The sequence below is a fragment of the Macaca fascicularis genome, chromosome 4, assembly GCF_037993035.2.
Source record: "Macaca fascicularis isolate 582-1 chromosome 4, T2T-MFA8v1.1".
In the NCBI taxonomy this organism is placed as follows: domain Eukaryota; kingdom Metazoa; phylum Chordata; class Mammalia; order Primates; family Cercopithecidae; genus Macaca; species Macaca fascicularis.
Genome location: NC_088378.1, coordinates 5,305,146 through 5,325,001, shown reverse-complemented (window position 1 = coordinate 5,325,001; position 19,856 = coordinate 5,305,146). Strand labels below are relative to the sequence as shown.

The window sequence follows — 19,856 nt, the reverse complement described above, 5'->3', positions numbered from 1 at the left end:
ATGAGTGACAGGAGCCACGCACAGGTCTTTACAGCACATCACCTGTGACTGGTATAAAAATGGGTCAAGGGCTGGGCACGGTGGCTCACCCCTGTAGTCCCAGCAATTTGGGAGGCTGAGGTGGGCAGATCACCTGAGATCAGGAATTTGAGACCAGCCTGGCCAGCATGGTGAAGCCCTGTCTCTACTAAAAATCAAAAAAAAAAAAAAAAAAAGGCAGGCGTGGTGATGGGTGCCTGTAATTCCAGCTACTTGGGAGGCTGAGGCAGGAGAAATGCTTGAACTCGGGAGGTGGAGGCTGCAGTGAGCCGGGATCATGCTATTGCACTCCAGCCTGGGCAACAAGAGCAAAACTCCATCTCAAAAAAAAAAAAAAAAAAAAAGAGTCAAGGCTCTCAACTTAGTGTAGTGACATGAGTCTAATTCGTTCATCACTCTCCCACCCCGAAGACATTCTTACTGGCAGTGACCTTGGTATACAGATGAGGTCAAAAAGAATACCACCTTACAGTCCTCTCCACTCTCCATACCTCCTCACACTGTCCTGTGGATTAGAACTGCAGTTATAATATGCACTATGGTTTGGTTTTTTAAAAGCTTTTCTTTTCTCAATGCTCATCTGAAGTCTTTGCTCATAAAAAGTCTCTGAATTCCACACAGGAAGATTGTGTAGCTAGAATGCATTTGCACATTTTTTCTCAATTAATCAGTCACTGGGAAAAGACATGTCCTTACATCTTCTTGGTCACTTGCTTTCTTATCTTGATCTTATTTTGGTTTCCCCAAAATGGCAGAGCCAAGACAGAGACAGCTGTCCCGCCCAGGGTAACATTTGGGAAATACATATAAATCAATGTGTTTATGTGTAAGCATCAGTTAGAGAATTACAACTACAGAGGTCAATAATAAATAATATTTTCTTCCTTTCACATCCATTTCACAAAATAACAATTCTCCAATGTCATCTACAATTAACTTTCCTCTATGATTCCCATGTATCTATTATTCAAGCTTTTATTTTTTGTTATTCCAAACCAAGACCAAATCCAGGTTCATGCACTGCATTTTGGCTATGTGTCTATGTGTCTAGATTTCAAACAGTCTATAAAGCCTCACACCAGCCCCAGCCCCACCTTCCCCCTCATTTTCATGACACTGACGATGGGAAGAAAGCAGGGCAATTCTGTGGGTGTTCCACTTTCTGGATTTACTGATTGTTTTTTTCCTCATGCTATCACTTAACTTATTCTTCTACCTCCTGTATTTCCTGTATATTGGAAGTTAGGTATAAATAGAATAACCCTATACTTTATCCACACTGGAATACTTTGAGAGTGAATGGAGTCTCACCAATAATTGTACCCAAATAACAGGTGCAAAACAGGACTATCCTAGCAAATGAGTGCAAGTGACCCTTGGTTTAATGGCTTAGTCCCATTCAGGTGATGGAGTTCAGATGATGTGTTGAGCAAGGACACTCCACAGTGTTTCTGTGTGGCCCATGGTGTCTCCCACCGGACATATTACTGTGATGCTAAGATTAACTGCCTAATGGTGATCCTTCAGTCTCTCTATCGTATAGGGTATGGTTTTGTCATTTGCAATCAACAAGAGTTTTAGAATCCATTAGTGATCCTTGTAAAATCTATTATTTACTTGGAGGCTAAAAAAATGATTATTTTTCTAAAGCTATCATTTATTCTACATATATAAGTGTTGACTTTTTTCATAATAAAAAGCTTTCCCTTATTACCCAAGGTAAACTTCAGTTCCTCCTAAAAGGCAGAATAAATTCTTTCCTTTAATTCACAATATTCAGAACTCAGACTTTAAATAATCATCATTTCAAATAGTGGAGCAATGAGGTTTATCTCCACTTAGTATTATAATACTATTGTCTCAAGATTATTTGTTCAATATTTTACAGTTATTTCTAGTCATTATTCTTTTTGATGGCAAGCAAATTTTTAATATGGTCATAAGTTTAGGTATACTATAGCCTGAAAATTTAGCAAATGATGAAAGCATTGTAATCAGTTTTAAAATGAAAGTAGTTATATTTGTAATATGTTCCTAATCTTTGTCTTGAAATAATGGAAGGCAAACCTTACATGTACACAACAAATGTCTCTTGTTTCTGAGCAGAGAACAGAAATGTCTTAGCAGGACCATGGCTGGATTCATTCATTATGATTCATTCATTATGAGTTTTGTTGTTGTTTTGTTTTCTCTACTTTGGTAGAACATAATTATTCTGAGAATATAGCAGATTAGATAGAACAACAGAGTTGGCCAATTCAGGTCACATTCTAAGTTAAAGGTTTATAAAGTTAGTAATTTTGCCCTTTGTTTTCATTCAATTGAAGAAATGTTTATTGAAGGGCTGCAGTGTGCTACTCTTCAGAACATACTCGAATATATTTAATAAATCAGGATACTTGGTTGGCAAATCATATTAGCTTTTAATGTTTAAGATCTTACTAATACCACATTTCTCAAAAATATTACCACCATCAAGACCAATTATAAATACACACGAAAGTTCCTAATTGTATTCTACCTATTTGCTTTAATGAGAAATGAATAAAGGTAAATTTTGTGAAATTGGGCCCTTCGGAGAGAAAATCAAGATGAAAAGTGTAACAGAGGCATCATGGAGAAAAACCATAGGAACTCAGCAGGGTCCTCTGAAGGTTTGCTGTGTTCCTGTTGCAAGACCCATCGGGTCCCAGTGCTAAGTCATTCTGTCCTGCTTCTGTCAAGTTGTGGCCACTGTGCTCATCCCAGACCTCACAGAAAGACAGAATTCAGACATTCTTGTGTCTGCAGAACCTGCAACCATCGTCCATGGTTTTTGGCTAAAGGCAGGAGTGTGGTTGAGGAGAGAAGAATCTTGAATCTCCCACCAAGAGTGAAACTGACTCATATTTAATAGGAAAATCTGGAAATCTTCACAGGAAAAGATGATGTTTTAACGATATTAATCATCAAAGTTAAATTTAAACCAATCACACACACACACACACACACACACACACAATTTGGACGGTCTCGCTCTGTTACCCAGGCTGGAGTGCAGTGGCATGATCTCTGCTCACTGCAACCTCCCGGGTTCAGGCGATTCTCATGCCTCAGCCTCCTGAGTTGCTGGGATTACAGGCACGTGCCACCACACCAAACTAATTTTGGTGTTTTTGTACAGATGGGGTTTCACCATGTTGGCCAGGCTGGTCTGGAACTCCTAACCTCAAGTGATCCGCCTGCTTTGCCCTCCCAAGTTGCTGGAATTATAGGCGTGAGTCACCGCACCCAGCCCCAGTCAAATACTAAGAAGCATTTAATCCAAATGAAGATACGATTATTAATGATAAAAACTGAAGACAACAGGCTCCACGGAAACATCAGCCACTCCAATTTAAATTCTGGCTAAGCAGCAACAGCAAAAACACTCCAAAGCCAGGATTCCCATGGTGGCCAGCAAAGCCCACCCCTGATGTGGGGCTCAAATCTGACTTCTGGAGTGAATGAAAATCAGTGAAAGAAAAACTGCAGTGAATGAAAAAAACAGATGGAGGAAGAGGGCAGGTCTATGTACCCCACTGATTTTTTTCCCTCTTCCTTTGCTAGACTTCATCTTATTATTTGCCCCTCACCTAAAAAGCAAATAACAGTGAAGTTCTTTCACTATGGAGGGACTTTCCCTAGAAGAGCTTGCAAATGCATTTTCTGTTTTGGATTGTCTACCGTACGGCATCGATTGTATCTCAGGCCATAAGGCACTGTTTCATCCACGGTGAATTAGTTCAGCCATTTAATGAATATGCATCAAGCTTCTATGTGCACAGTATCACACCAGATTTTCACAGTTTCCAATCGTCTTCTTAAGTACTTTAACTGTCTTCAGAAATTTTTTAGACTTATAACAAATGAGTTTAGTAAACTCTCCTGGGCCTGATCACCTTCCTCCCTCTTTTGCAGATATTATCATTCTTACCAAGTGGGCCATTGTAACTCTGGGGAACACAAGCACTGAAATTCTTTGTGTGTGAAACCCTACAAAACAGCATGCTTTTAGTACTGCTCTGCTTGGCCCACGCTTTCTGCAGTTAACCAGGTCATCTGGATAGCGTGGGCCTGCAGCTCCCCTGGGACGTCTGTCAGGCAATTCCTGTTTTCTTTCTTATGAGCACATATTAAAGATAAATAGTGGAAGCCCTGGAATTTGAAATTTCCCCAGAAGTACATTTCAGTCTCTCCTTGTTTGACAGTGAGACCCGTGGCACCTTCTTTCTGAGCTGATGTGCTCAGAACAGAGGATTTAGAGTTTCATAAAACTAGGTTAAGGAACATTTTCTAAAAGCGAAGATACTCATGCAATTCCCCAAGTAAGGAGATGTCATTCTGCTGAGCCCTGAACAACAGCAGGAAAAAAAGAGAGCTTAGATGTTCTTTTCATGATGGTTGTCGGAGGTTTCTGAGAAAGGCAGAAGCCGGGCTCGTTCCACTAACAGGCCATGTTATGTCTCAGGACCCTGGGACTGTCCACCTGTAAAGGTGTAAGGAAATTGGGAATTTTTACACTGTGTTGGAAAGGCCTCCATGTGAGATGTGCATACAGACAGGAAGGGCAGCTGGAGGGTCAGGGAGCATCGGCTGGAATTGCGACCAGCTTTGCAGACGTGTGAGCGTCCCTCTGTTCCCAGTACATCAGGCCAAGTGCCACAGGAAATGCCATCCAGTGTGGTCAGTGAGGCTCAGAGCTTTTCCAGAATCTGGTTACCGTGATGATAGACCTACAGAGCCTGAGGGCCCTTGGAAACCTGAAGTCCCACCCTGCGACTTTAAGGTTGTGATTTATGATCTGGACACATGGTGTCTAGCATAACGTAATTCAGCAAAGTGAGGCAACTTGTCCATGGTCAAACCATCAATCGTTGCCCAAGGTATGACTGCAATCCAGAGCCCATTTGGTGCCGCTAGAGCGTGGAAGTGGTTAGTGATAATGATTCTCCATGTCTGAAGATTGTATTACCATTTAAAATCCATTTAGAGGGCAGCATCCAGCCAGAAGTCACAGAGAAGACACTATTGCTCTTGCGGTAATAAGGAGGCCACTCACTCTGAGAGCTGAAATTCCTCTCGAAACAGAGCTTGGACTAGGATCTCCATCACCTGGCTCCTGGTCTGGAGCTAGAGGTCCCACCCCAGATGAAAGGCTGACTCTGAAGGCGTTCATTTTTAGCAGTCAGCTGGTCTGCTTAGATTCGTAAACTACTCTGGGTCATCAGTGCTTCCTGAATTGTTCTCTGAAATCCTGTAATCAGAAGTTTCCATCTGCAGTGAACTTGCTCATGTCAGTGTCCATAGTAGAAATCCATCTACGTCCACATCACTGTCATGAACAGCATTGCAAAGGCATCACCCTCTCTTCCCATGCACCGGTTCACTTTGCCTTGGCTTAAGAATTCACAGATCAGGCCGGGTGTGGTGACTGATGCCTGTAATCCCAACACTTTGGGAGGCCGAGGTAGGTGGATCACTTGAGGACAGGAGTTCAAGACCAGCCTGCCCAACATGGCTAAACCCCATCTCTACTAAAAATACAAAAATTAGCAAGGCATGGTGGTTCATGCCTGTAATTCCAGCTACTTGGGAGGCTGAGGCACGAGAATTGTTTGAACTCAGGAGGCAGAGGTTGCAGTAAGCCAAGATTGTGCCACTGCACTCCAGCCTGGGTGACAGCATGAGGACTGTGTCTCAAAAAAAAAAAAAAAAGTAATAATCCACAGATCAACATTTTATCTTGCCATAACGAACTCACTGAATTATTAGGACATGCTCAAGTCAAAGATCCAAGCAATACCACGTTTAAACCCTTTTTCAAGCTAAATCAACACCATGTTTCTACTTAATTCTCAGTATATGTTTTTTTTTTTGTAGAGCTATATGGAAAATTGGTTCTAAGATTGAGGCTTTGAGCTTTTCATGTTTTCCTTATTAAACATCAAAATGAAAGCCTGTCAGGATTGAGAGAGTGGTGCGGGAGAGAAAGAGGTTGCTGGTTCCAGCATTCCACCAATGACTGTGTGGAATAAGACCACTGCTCCCACAGGGGACCCGTTATGTGCCAAAGCCGGATGCTCAGGGACCAGCAGTGGAGATGAGCACGCAGACAACAGGCAGCCACGAGTTTTTAAAAGGCAAAACGTAAAGGCCTGGAACTTCTGTTGTAAAGTGAGGAGGGATGGGTGCAGTTGATTTGCATAGCCACCCATAACTACGCTGAGCAAAAAGATTTGTGTGACCTGAGTCCAAAAGTCATAAACAGTGACAGGGGCTGCAGGATGACGAGGCGTGGGCTGAGTGTCTGCTCCTCTCTCCCTGCCTTTGATAAACAGCCATCCAGCCAGTTCCCTGCCTTTGGTCTCTCTTCCTTGAATCCATTTCCACACTCCAGTGAGGATCACTTTCTTCCCACACGACTTCCGCTCTACACTCAGCAGCTGGGAATGGCCCTCCTATGCCTCATCCATCAGACCTGATCCCAACCCAAGGCTGCATGAATATCCCCCGGCATTCTTCAACACTTGACAACTTTGTCACACCTCTGTAGTCACTGGACTGAAATAACCATTAGCTGATATCCTATAGCACGTCCTCGTGTGGATATGAAGATGATGAAGTAGAACCCTCTGTCTCCAGGGAGATGCAGGCATGCAAACACAGGAACTACAATTTGCCTTGGGAAGAGCTACCGCAAAGTGGTGGAGTAGAACCATGCTGTGTGCGGCCTGGAGCTTATGAAACCACGGGGGCCTCCTGAAGAAAGATGTTACCAAATTATGAAGGTAAATGTGCAACCCTAAAGCTTTGCCAGCTTTACCAGACTTTACCAGCTTCCTGGACAACCTGGTCCGTTCCACACATATGGGGTCTGCAAGGTGGATGTCTTTGATATCTACCTCTGTCTCCTTACTTTCAATCAAAAGCATTTGGTTCAATATGCTGTACCTTGAATCCCCTCTCCCTATCCAAATTCTACCAACTGGACCTATTTGCCTCAGTTTCTCCATAAATTCCTTCCTGATCACATGGTTTTCACTTAAGTCCCTCTTAAGTGCCTTGTTGTAGCACTTTTAGTGATCGTGTACCATATACAGCAACTTGTACACTTTGTCAGTTGTTTCCGGTTAGATTTATTTGGCAAATAAATTACAAGTTCCCAGATGTCAGGGCTTTGTTTTATGATCCAGATACAGTGGTGTCTGGCATAATATTGATACACTGCCAATAATTAAATCTTGCTTGAGTCATAGATGGAAGGAATGATTGAACTTGACAATTCCATCCTTTGAAACCAAAGCTTGGTAGCACCAATGGGGCATAATTTTTATTGTGCCTCTGGTCTTACCAAATAAGTCATCTCTGAATATAAACTGGCATCCTTCCCAAATTCACCATTTGGACACAAATTCTCCAGAATTACATCTTTGCTTTTGTCATTCTATATACGCTCCCTGAGTGGTTTCCATTCATCCCATGTTTTCAATCTGTTCATATGTGTCAAGGACCCTCAAATACGTATTTCTGGCCAAGAACTTTCCCCTGAGCTCCCAGCTTACATATTTAGCTACACTTTTGTGTCTCCATGTCCCCAAGGAGCCTGTACTTAAAATGTACCCACAGCTAAATACAGGAGGGCATTGGTGGGAAAGAAAAAACTGAGGAGACAAATGCAAACCGTGTTCATGTCTACATCCCAGTATTAAATGATAGGCTCCTCGCAGGTAGAAATGAGTCCTGTTCATCTTTATGTGTCCAGCGTGTAACCTAGCCTGGAACAAGGTGGGAATTTAGTATGCCTGAGTGACTGCGTGAACGAGTGATGTCTCTGAGACAGTTCCTATAGTGAATTACTAAAAATAAATATGGTGTTTAAGACAATCACATAAAGTCTTCTTTGGCCATACAGTCTGCCATGTTTCATTCACAAGATGTCTGTGGAGGAGATGCTTACCCAACCCTCCTTGTATACTTTTCCATACATGCAGGCACAGTTAGCGGAATTCACAGAATCTTCCATCTTCCTACCTGGAAACTACTTTGTGTAGGCGGGACAAGGTGTGCTTGAAGTTGGTCTCACCATCTGCCTCCCTCCCCATCTCCCCCACCCCAGGTGATCCGGGTCTTCTCAGGGCATCTGAATTTGCCTGCTATGGAACAAGTCTGGTGGTCTCTATTTTTCTTAATGAGCGAGCCATCGTTTTTGACAGCACAAATTACAAGGTGGATGGTTTTGAAGAAGGAACTAATGAATGAAAGAGGGGAAGGAACCCGTCCTTAACCAAGATCTGGTCTTCAACTTAATTTCACTTTATAAGTGAACAACACATTGGTTTGAAAAGTTAAATACTAAGACATCATAGAAATAGGTGTGTTTGGGGGGTGGGCTGATGGGCAGATTGATAGGGAAGATTCAAGGAAAAATATTTTATCAAAACAATGACTCATCTTATATTCAAAGGTCCTCAAATTGTAATATTTTCTTCCAAATCCACGTTAAAATGTTGACAGCTGCTACAGCAACGTGCTTCAAATTCCATTGCGATATTATAATTTTTCCACTTTCGAGCATTCATTTGTTTTCATTTATTCTGTTTTTGGCCCTATGCTGGCTGAGAAAACAAGAATGTTCACGTCCTTGTATTGGGCGGCGGGGAGGGGGACGAATTAGAATGGGAATCAAATGTTTGGCGCGAACCACAGAAACGGGGCCAGGAAGAAGAGGTTCTGGTGAAGTGGCTGCAGGTTAGTTCTGCAGGTTAGTTTCCTCCCAGCAGCCAAGGAGCGCCGGAGTTTGGAAACCTGGGGTCTTGGAAATCCGGGGCCTTGGCCTGCGGGCGGGACTGGTGGGATCAGAGCGCGTGGTCTCAAAGCGGAAAGCGGAGGCACCGGCTCGACTGCAGGTGGGAGGGTGTCCCGGTGAGGGGTGAGCGCGGGGTCGGGGAGTAGCGGCGGGGAACTGGGCGACAGCCCCGGGGCGGGGGCGGAGACTGACAGAGGCGTGGGCGGCGACAGCTGCAGCTCCGAAGCTCCCAGCGTGGAGTCACGCGCCAGCGCGCGGAGTGGCGTGGGGCGAGCAGAGGGGCGCACGGAGGGGAGCATGGAGGGACGTGGGGCTAGCAGAGGGGCGCACGGTGGGGAGCATAGAGGGACGTGGGGCGCACGGAGGGATGGCGGGGCGTGGATCGAGCAGAGGGGTGCACGGAGGGGCGGCTGGGCGTGGGGCGAGCAGAGGGGCGCACGGAGGGGAGCATGGAGAGACGTGGGCGCACGGAGGGGCGGCGGGGCGTGGGACGCGCGGTTCTTCCTCACGAAGTTGGAGAGGCCTCGGGTCACGGAGCACCCATTGTGCGCCCCGGACGAGGCCTACCCTGGAGGCAGCGGCTCCGAGGGACGCGGGAAGGAGCGGCCTCCTTCCTCAGGGTTCTCGCCTGCACCCGCGGGCTGGCAGATCCAGGGTGTCACTTCTGTCCCAGGGCCCCGGAGGGAGGCGGGAGAAGGTGCACGTGCGTAAGATAAAAAACCAAAACCAAATCCAAATGACAGTCAGTGATGTTTGAAAGTGGGAAAGCCCCCAGTGGAGGACAAAGGGGCCTCTCCCAGCCGCGACACGGGCCAAATGTCCCTTTCTCCACCAAGAGCCCCCGTTTCCTGACCCACTCCACCTTCGCCATTATTTACCCCAGCCACTTCCCTGACCCTCAAGCTCTTTCAGCTCTATTTACAGGTATATTTAAAGCGTTTTGTAAGGTGAGGGGAGAGAAGGGGCCCTAAGTGGCCTAAGATAGACACTGAGTCAGGCCCCCCTCTGAATCTCCCCCCATTCACTGGCTGGTCTTTAGTTCATCAAGATGAACTCTCAGGGGTAAAAGAACTGCTGCCTTTCTATGATTCATACCGAGTTCGGGGCCAGAAAGCTGGTGGATGAGGACAGGCTCGAGGAGGAGCCGGGCTGACGGATCTGGGTGGTTGCTCTGGCCGCGTTCCTGGGAACCCCAGAGTGCACACAAGACGCGGTCTCCCCGAGCCAGTTCCAGCCTCTGAGGAAGAATCCTCTTGTGTATCTCAGGCTCCTTACAGAGGTTAATGAGAAAACGCCTGCTTCCTCACTCCCTGCTATGCAGGCAAAGTCCTGGCAAAATGATGTCTAGTTGCTTAACCATTAAAACAAAAACAAAAAACATCAAACGGCTAAAAACATCTTTTTCTGGGCCGCATCCTCTATCTATACATGCGGGCCAGAGTGTACGCAGGCAGTTTTCTTAAACCACCTCAGAGACACAGCCATGCATCTACTGGAGTCAGTCAACGTGGTTGTGCCCTTTTGTATAAGGCAATCTCTTCATCTTGGGTGTATGAATATGGAAACCCCCGACAGGGAATGACTCCCACATGGGACCCCCCCGCCACTGTCTATTCGTGTGGCACGTTTGTCCAAGGCTCCCCGTTCTCCATCATGTAGGGCTGGCTGCTCCATCGTGGGTGGGTGACTCGCCCTAGTTTTGCAACCAGATAGGAATGGGGCCTGGCCCTCTCCTAGCCTTGGTGGACCCTGTTTGAAGCCCCCGGGCCTCGCCTATTTCACACGGTGCTGCGCAGCCTGTGCCCTGTCTCCACAGTTTTGAGCCTCGGGCTCCTTTTCCCTTTGGTGAACTGGCCTCACTCCTGAGATGTGCTGCTCTGGGAGTTTCCTGTGCACGGACTCTCCTATTGCGTTTCTTCAGCTACTTCCTGGCCACGCCACATGGCTCTGCTGAGCCCCTCAGGCTCTTCTTTAGACCTTGCTGGGGTCCCCTTACAGTGCAGCCAATGTGAGTTGCTCCCCTAATCTCTCGAGAGAACCAGGGACCTTTATTTTAACAGTGTGAACACAGATGTCAAGGACCTCACGCACTGAGGACAAATCACCTGGAGAACCGGAATCAGCCACTTCAGGTATTGGGTTTCATTTAGTCAATTTGAAAGGCAGGTTGGTCATAAAGTAGCAGGAATCCTTAACATTGAAGCGCTTAACTTGTACCTTTATCATGTTAAGTCTTTGCACTCAGTGAGCACATCTGTATGGTGCCATAGGCTGTTGTGGGGCCCATTCTCAAATGGCCAGAAACGGGGTAATGTCATATTGTGCAAATTCTCAATCTTCATCACATGGAGTTCTTTTGGACCAGTGTATGTTTTGCTTCTTAAGTCATTTCTCTGTCTACATGTGAGAGAAAACCTGAGATGGAGAGCTAAGTGGACATTCCTTCAGTGGGTTACTACTTTTTTTAACTTGTGCTTTTGATTCTCTTTTTCAAAGAGAAAAATACTCCACAGTATTCATAAGTCAAATATACAGATGTGGGCACGCCTGCCTATTTTCCTTTTTAGATACTAGTAGAATGCCCATTGATGGTATCAGGAGATGATTCCTCTGTTGGGATCTTCACTACATTAAATAGAAGGCAATCACTTTTGTTTCCATGTAGCTAAGATGTCAGCTCCTCAATGAACAGATGCAGGGCTCCAGGCATCACTCCTGAGTTCAGCCTTTCTGCCCCACCCACAGCACAGCACACCAGGATTACAACTCGAACTCCCCACAGGAAAGCAGTGAGGACAGCAGGTTCGTCCTGCAGTAGAAAAGGAAGGTTGAGAGCCTGGGGGCCAGGAGGGTGTGAGGTTAAGTGAGAGTTGTGGCTAATGGAAATGTTGACCATAAATTGGAAAGAAGAAAAGGACAAGTTCAACGTCAACCTCCTGTTTATCTAGAGCTTTAGAAACATTTGAAAAGAACATGCTTTAACTCCCACAAGTCCTCTTAGAAATTCAGATTCAAGCTGAAGACGCCAAAGAAATTGGCTTGCCGGTGGTAATGGTTCACCTAACGGAAAGGTCACCACCCTTGGGCTCTGAAAGTCGGCAATGATAACTTTCTCATTTTGGCCTGAGTTGGATTGTTTTTGGAGTTAGGTACGCCTTGTGCCTGTTTCCATGTGTGTCTATAAAGCTACAATCTGTTTTCTTCTGCCACGAAATCCAGTGTGCCAGTGTGTGGACAACTGAGAATTTCTGCAAGATAGAGAGGAAGAAGTACACAGTATGAAAAGAAAAGGATTCCTATTTCAGAATCCCTTTGGGAAGCCTTTTAGTGAAGGCACAGGGGTCTTGCTGTGCGCAGCTGAATTTCTACAACCTCATGTGCCCTGCTTCTGTTTTCTCTTTCTCCTCCTTCCTTTGGAGTTGCATCACGGGACTGTTCCAGGCTCCCTTTCTAGTCATGCTTCCCGGGAAAGCCTTCAGAAAGTATTCATCTTCAGATCACCCTGGACAATTTGCTGAGGGTCAGTCCCGAGCGTGGACACAGCTTGCGAGCATGTGATCTTTAATGTGATTAATTGTGTATTTAATAGTTGCCAGTCCCTCTGGACCTCCTCCCAGAAGTCACATCCATCGGCTGAACTGGCTCTCTGCTCCCCTGGTTCAACAAGTCAAGGAGTGAAGCAATTCACGCAGACAGCGTGTGAAGTCGCAGGAGGAGTGGTGGCCAGGGAGCGTGGTGACCTAGGCCCAGCCCTAATTCTGCCCTAACTGGGCAGCTCTGGAGAGGTCTTTTCGATGTCCTGAGCCTCAGCTGTCTTCTCTGGAAAATACAAAAAGTTATTTCCAGCTTGTGATTCTATCCTGTTTTCTCTCTTGCTGGAATTATGCTCTGTGGCGGGTGAGGAATTATCCATGTCACATCTCATAGCTTACATTTTTTGGTACTTGCTGTTCTGCACAACTCAAACTCCCTGGCAGACCAGAGAGCGTTTAATGTTTACTTGCCAATGGCAATCAAAACATGAAGCCATCATTTAAATCAGTTGACTTGTTCTATGGCATATGCATGGTTCAAAATGGAACATAATCTTTAATTCCTTTGAAAATGCTCTTCTCAATTAAAATGATAAAGGCTGTGTATTAAAATAGCAGGGTGGAATTTTTCTCATGTGAAGTAAAAGTCATCTTTCCTTGCTAATTATTCTTTGACATGTTACTGATAATGTGGACAGTAAATATCATCAGAGCATTCTACATCAAACATTTTGCTCCTGTTGGGCACCATTAAGGAGGTAAATAACTCCTGTCAGTAAATTGTCATGAGTTTGAACACATACAGACTTTTGAAACACATTATTTCAGCCTATGAATTATTTCCTCCAGGACTAAAATGTAAGTGTACACAGCTCAGGTAGCAGAGAACCACTTTCTCTGAGACCCCAGGACCTGTGATGCTAGTGAGAAGATTAAGCTTGTTCTTCCCTGAAGAGGCAGAAACACTGGTGCCCCCCTTTGTCTTCTGCTGTCCTGGACTAAGCTGGGTGCAGCCCTGGCTGCCCTGGCTCTGGTTGTTCCCTGTCCCTGCCCTCTCCAATAAGTCCTCCTCCCTGCTGAAACTTGACCATGTTACTCTCCTTCAGGGTCAAGTTCAAATCCCCAAGATTTGGAAGCAAGGCTCTTCCTTGCTGGGCTTTGCATCCTCCTCACACTGCTCCTTTGTTTTCCCTCCACTCAGCATACTTCGGAGCCCTGTGCAGTGTCCTCTGAGGCACCCCTAGTGGCCTGTGCCTACCTCCTTCTTGGTGCCTCCCATATGCACACTGCAAGGATGGCTTGATTGCCCATTTGCCTTTAGCCTGCCAACTCCTGGAGGTGCGTGCCCATGAGTTTTCTGACTGGCCAATGCAGGGCCTCACTCCACTTCTGACTCCAAAAAGCCTAGTGAGTGCTTAGTGAACAAACCTAATGAGTAAAAAATGATGCTTCAGGTTCACTTGTTAATGTTTGTAGGAAAAGAAAGTCACACTGCATGGTCCCTTCCCAGCCCTTCTAGTGGGTGAAACGCACATGGAAAGCATATTAGCATCAGCCTTGGAACAGGCGGCATCAGGGTCACAACACAGTGCACAAAACCAAGACTTGACTATCTTTCCTTGCCTGATAAATTCACTCTGTGCAATGTGATGGAATATGCTGGCGGAACATGCAGAGCGCTTGGCAGGCAGGCCTTCCTCCCAGCTCTTGGGAGGGTCCTCTCTGGGACCAAGGGGCACCCGTCACCACCACCACCCCAAAGATCCGAGGATTTCCACCTCAACATTTCTGAGACTAAGACTTGGCAAGCCAGGTGGTTCAGGAGAGGTGAACTGGTGTTGATCTCCCGTGAGCTCTTTGTTTCAAGAACACTGCATTCTGGCTGGCGAGAAGAGAGCACCACTCTCGGTCTGCCCTTGCTGTCTGGAGTTGTCCTCCTGCCTAGGCCACTTTCATCTTTGAAGAAAATGTCCAAAGTAGAATCCGAGCTGCTGAAGGGTGGGGTGTGGTCACTTTTTGAGTATTCCGTGAATGTGGCCTCTCTTCTGCAGGAGAAAACCAGAACCAGGCTCCCCTCCTCACTGGTTCTTCTTCCTCCTGGGTCACCCATGCTCCAGAAGCCTGGCATTCACCCTGCTTAATTCACTTTGCCATCACATCCTCAGAGCACGCAGCTTCATGGACCAACCGTAACATCCCTGTCCATAATTCCTAACGTAGAATTGTGCCATGGGCCATGTCCCCAGCCACTTATGCCCTCTGCAAGATTCTGCTGGACAGTTGAACATCTCTGGCACCAAACTCTATTCTTCTCTTTCAGTCACTTGGCAGAGGTTCAGCCTGCCCTACAGGCCTCCCCTTCCCCTGCCTTCCTCTCCCTAGGATGCCCTGGTGCTCTGCTCACTCAGTCTCTTCCCTCTGGAAGTTCTCTCACCGTAAATCCCCACCCCTTCCCCGTTTTTGTTGGGCTTTACCTCGTGGACTCTAATTGCTGTGGGATGGCTGCTGGACTTTCTGCTCAAGCCTGTCTTTCCTAACACCACTTTGGGAACTGCTACTAGCTTAATCTTTCTAAGGTGTTTTCTTCATTTAGTATTTTCCATTTTTCTAGTTAAAAAAAAGAAAACAGGCCAGACGTGGTGGCTCACACCTGTAATCCCAGCACTTTGGGAGGCCGAGGCTGGTGGATCACAAGGTTGGGAGTTCGAGACCAGCCAGGCCAACATGGTGAAACCCCATCTCTGCTAAAAATACAAAAATTAGCTGGGCATGGTGGCACGTGCCTGTAGTCCCTGCTACTTGGGAGGCTGAGGCAGGAGAATCGCTTGAATCCAGGAGGCAGAGGTTGCAGTGAACCGAGATTGTGCCATTGCACTCCAGCCTGGGTGACAGAGCAAGACTCCATCTGAAAAAAACAAACACAAAAAGAAACACACACAAAAAAGCACTTCCTAGAAGCTAGTGTCTGAACAGCTTAGACTGGAATTGAAGATACTGATAGTGACATCATCTCTGCAGCCCTCCCTTCCACCTTTCTTCATCAGTCTTCATGTAGGCCAAGCTGGCCTCTGCAGAGACTCAGGAAATACGGGTTCTGTCCCTAGGCCCTTGCCTGGGCTGTGCTCCCCACTCTTCTCCCTTTCCCCTGAATAAACAGCATTATTCTAGAAAGCCCATTCTGCTTCTTACGTCCTTCCTATCCCTTCCCTGGGCCACTCATTTCTGCTGCTGTCCTGCTCCCTGGCCACTTCTATTTCCCATCTTGGTCTTGTTGTACTCTGGGAGGATAAGACAGACTCTGGCCTCCCTGTGAGAAAGTCTGCAGCTGAGCAGTGAGGTAGCGGCTCGCCAACCGGGTCTGCTTAGTTCCTGCTCCTGAGGCAGGGAGGGGGTTCCGTCCTGTCTCAGCTGCTAAGTTTGTTCTGAGTTGAAATGATCCGGTGTATCACTCCCTCACCACTTCCGTTGACTCATTTATTTTAATTTTGTCTTATGCTGACGGTGTGTCTGGTCTCCACAAGCCTGTGTCTACTTTTTATTTTTTATTTTTTTATTTTTTGAGACAGAGTCTCGCCCTGTCACCCAGGCTGGAGTGCAGTGGTGTGATCTTGGCTCACTGCAATCTCCACTTCCCGGGTTCAAGCAGTTCTCCTGCCTCAGCCTCCCGAGTAGCTGGGATTACAGGCACACGCCACCACGCCCGGTTAATTTTTTGTATTTTTAGTAGAGACGGGGTTTCACCATATTTGCCAGGATGGTCTTGATCTTCTGACATCATCATCTGCCCGCCTTGGCCTCCCAAAGTGTTGGGATTACAGGCATGAGCCACCCCACCTAGCCAAGCCAGTGTCTCTATAATGACCGACCTCATGTTCTTTCAGAAAGTAGGACATATGTCACACTCCTGCCATCTTCTTACTTTCTATCCACTCAGATATTGTATTACATCTTCAGTAGGCACCAAATGAGTATTTTTTGAAGGATAATATTATATTGTCCAGATAAGAATGTTATTGCGAATCTCCAGTTTCAGTGTTTAAACAAAAAATGACTTTTAATAACTTCAGCAAAACTTATCAGTGCTTAAGCAAGGAATATCAAAGAACCTGGAGGCAAAAAAAAAAAAAAAAAGGTTCTCTAATTAAGTGTCTTAAAACTATAGGTGAATAGGAAAACTGACTTTTTCTTACTGACTGCATAGTCATGGACTACAAGCTTGAAGCCAATCAGTCAATGGAGCTATTTTAAGAAAGGGTAGTGACTTCCTCAAAAGTTTGGAGTTGCTTTGGCAAAGCTTAAGGTAACAGCACCATCATTAATTATGGTGTGGTGAAATATAAGTTAGATATCTAACATTTTTAAAAGAGAAACGTTTGGAATTTTATATGTTCTCTAGATATTACCAAAAATTTTTAAAAGAGAAACATTTGGAATTTTATATGTTCTCTGGATGTTACCACTTGTTAAGGTAGAATTTATTGATCACCTAGAGATTCTTTATTTTCATGTCTACTCTCTAACAACCTACAAAAATGGCAGGTACAATTATCTTCATCATACAAAAAGGAAATTGACCCCGAGAGTAACTTCTGTCCTGTAAACTGCGAGTCTGTGGTGTGGAATGGAAATTAGATCAGGTTTTAGGGACTAGAAACCCTGGGCTCATTCAAGTATTGTGGAAAGCCACCCCTAAGTTCTAAACCTAGTGGTTTCTGTGTCTGCTTAGAATTTGGAGGAATGCCTTGATGATCGAGTTAATAAAACCATTATTTCACTTAGTGCAAAGTAGCAGTAGGCAGTGCCCTTGAGCCTTCTATAGACACTTGTCCCTTGCTGTTCTCATGTCTGAAGGGAGAAGCTGGGGCTCAGGGAGGTTAAGGAAATGGCTAGCTTAGAGTCGTGATAGACCTTGGTCTAGATGAGCCTTTAGATGTCCTTGCTCCCTAGAGTTGAAAATTTTAAACAGGTGGTGTCTAAAAATAATCTCATGCTAACCTGCTAACCTTATATTTTTGAGGAAGTTTGAATCAGTTCTTAGACTGGCAGAGAGGAAAGACACAGGAAACTCAGAAGGAGCATTTACTGAGAATCTCATGGGAACCCCACATGTTATGGAGACATGGAGACGTGACCGACTGCTACTGTTGTCTGGAGGTGACCTAGTGAGTTTTCCAAATCAGGTCATAAAGAGGAAAGAAAAACATTGACGATCCTACATCCTAGGCTCCTTCCTGACTTCTGACATCACTGTTCAGCCCACACTCACAGCAGTGATATTTTCCTTGAGTATGTAAAGATGACAATGCATCCAAAGACAATCTGTAAACTGTAAGGTAATGTATAAATCTGACCTGTTCATAGCACAATAAACACAGTAAGCAAATAAAGTCCATTAAATATAAGTTTAATTTATTCAGTGGAAAACAACAAAGTTGATTCAAAAGTCGAAGACCTAAGGGAAGATAAATCCAAACTCTATAAAACCTTGATTGATGCTAGTCGCAGACAAAAAGAAAAAAAAGAAAAAAATGGTCTGACCGTCATAGACACTCATTGAGATGGGTCACCTACAAGTACTAGAGCCACAATGTTGTGCAAACCTGCATTTCGCAGAGTGTATTTCTTAAGCTATTAATAGGCAGTAGGTGAAAAAAGGATTCTTTGGGCAAATGCAGTTTGGAAACAAGGAGTTAACCAAACTGATAGGTTTTGCTGTTGGTGGGATTCTCCGCATCTGTTACCTCAACATCAGCTGTCATCACTAGAGTAGGGCGGATATAGCAAACAGATTTGAGTTGACTCAAAGGTGTCAAGGATGTTAGGAAATACATGGTATATTAATTACCATTTCGAAAGGCAACACATTCTGAATTTGGAAACACATGGGGCCAGGAGGGTAGTGGATATGGGACTGTGGACCTGCAGGTGTGGGAATGTGTGATCCAGTGCCGGAAGGAGCTGTGCAGCAAGGCTCCCTGGGTTCTCAGTGTCGTGCTGCCTCATCAGCACCTGGCTGCTCATATCACTCCACAACTCCACACCCGCCACTGCCCGTAACATGGGGCAAAACGATCCCAGCCCCTTGCTCCACACAAGGCCATTATGAACATCACGTGAAATAAGAGATAAGCAAACCTCCAAAATGATTCATACATTTTTGGAAAATTTTTATCCTAAAGTTATTGGTTTTTTTTTTTTATTTCTTTCTCCACTCAGAGAAAGACAAGGAATCATTTACTTTTGATAAATTATTTCATGGCCATTTCCCCCATGACTTCATATTCTTGGAATTCTGATTCACGAAATACCCATTTAAAAATTCCTAACTCCTTGACATAGTACAATTAAGTAGAACTCAAAATGTACAACTTGTAAGAAACTTCTTCATAGAGTCACATTCCTCAATTTGGTGTTCTTATTTTCTATAATCAGAGGAAGAAACAGAGAAGAGCCAACCCCATCTGGAAAATTATTATAGTCAAATGAACAATAGCCCAGTCTACCACAAAGAGAAAGTGAAAGTCTTTAATTCCCTGGGTTCTCAAGACGTCACTCTGTGGCATATGCCCAGGCGAGCTGTGCATCAGTTCTGTTCCTCTGCTTGTGCCTCAAGAGTCTGGCATCAGATGGTAGTTGACAAACCAAATACTGATTTATCTGCAGATGATCCTTGGCCCCAGAGAGATGAATGAGTCACACAATCAAAGTGGACTCTCTACATGCATGTATGATTGAAAAGGGAGATGGCGAGTTTAAAAAATGTCTATGATTTTAATTCCGGTTGCCTGTTCAAACAAAGCAGTAAACACTGTCAGGGTCAATGTTACTTGCAGAAATAGACGAGCAGGAGTGGCTCTCTTTCGTCATTGCACACGCCAGTGCCCTGGGCCCAGCTCCTTAACACTGAATGTGCTCAATATATATCTGTTGGCTGAATGAGTCAATCAGTTGACAATAGCCCCTAAACCCCACCACTCTTCCCTGCTGTCCCACTACAATGCACAGAGTTCATTGTGTTTTTCTTCTTGAGGGGGAGGCAGTTTAACTGGGTTTTGAAATATTTTCATGGAAATCCAGGTTTCAGGTTGGGAGAGGTGAAGCATGAACAGTTTAGTTCCTAGTTAACCCATCACTGACACTGTGGGGTAGAAAAAGAGGTCCCAGAGAGAAGAGACAACAAAATCAACCGTGTTGATGGGCTAAGGATGGGTGGAAGGAGAGACATTATGAGTCCTGAGCTGCCTGAATACAATCCAAGGACTCAGACATTGTGAAACGATTTCGCTTGGTGAAAGGGCAGAACTGCACGGGGTCGGCGAAGGTGGACAGCCAGTGAAGAAGAGAAAACCTAAAAGAGGGTGCTGAGGTCCTCGCTGTGCAATCTCATCCTTTTTTTTTTTTTTTTTTTTTTTTTCTGGTCTTTTCCCCTACATGACTTCATGGAGGGGAAGTCCTAT

General features: G+C 45.2%; 1 protein-coding gene and 1 long non-coding RNA gene across 4 annotated transcripts in view; one reads left to right on the top strand and one right to left on the bottom strand.

The window, feature by feature from the left end:
* Nucleotides 1–19,856, bottom strand: part of PDE10A (phosphodiesterase 10A) — a 676,118-nt gene that overhangs the window by 481,491 nt on the left and 174,771 nt on the right. The gene's annotated exons all lie outside the window — the stretch shown is intronic.
* Nucleotides 10,860–12,709, top strand: LOC141410028 (uncharacterized). The gene is made up of 2 exons (XR_012433278.1): nt 10,860–10,998; nt 11,532–12,709. It is a non-coding gene; the product is annotated as an uncharacterized lncRNA (long non-coding RNA).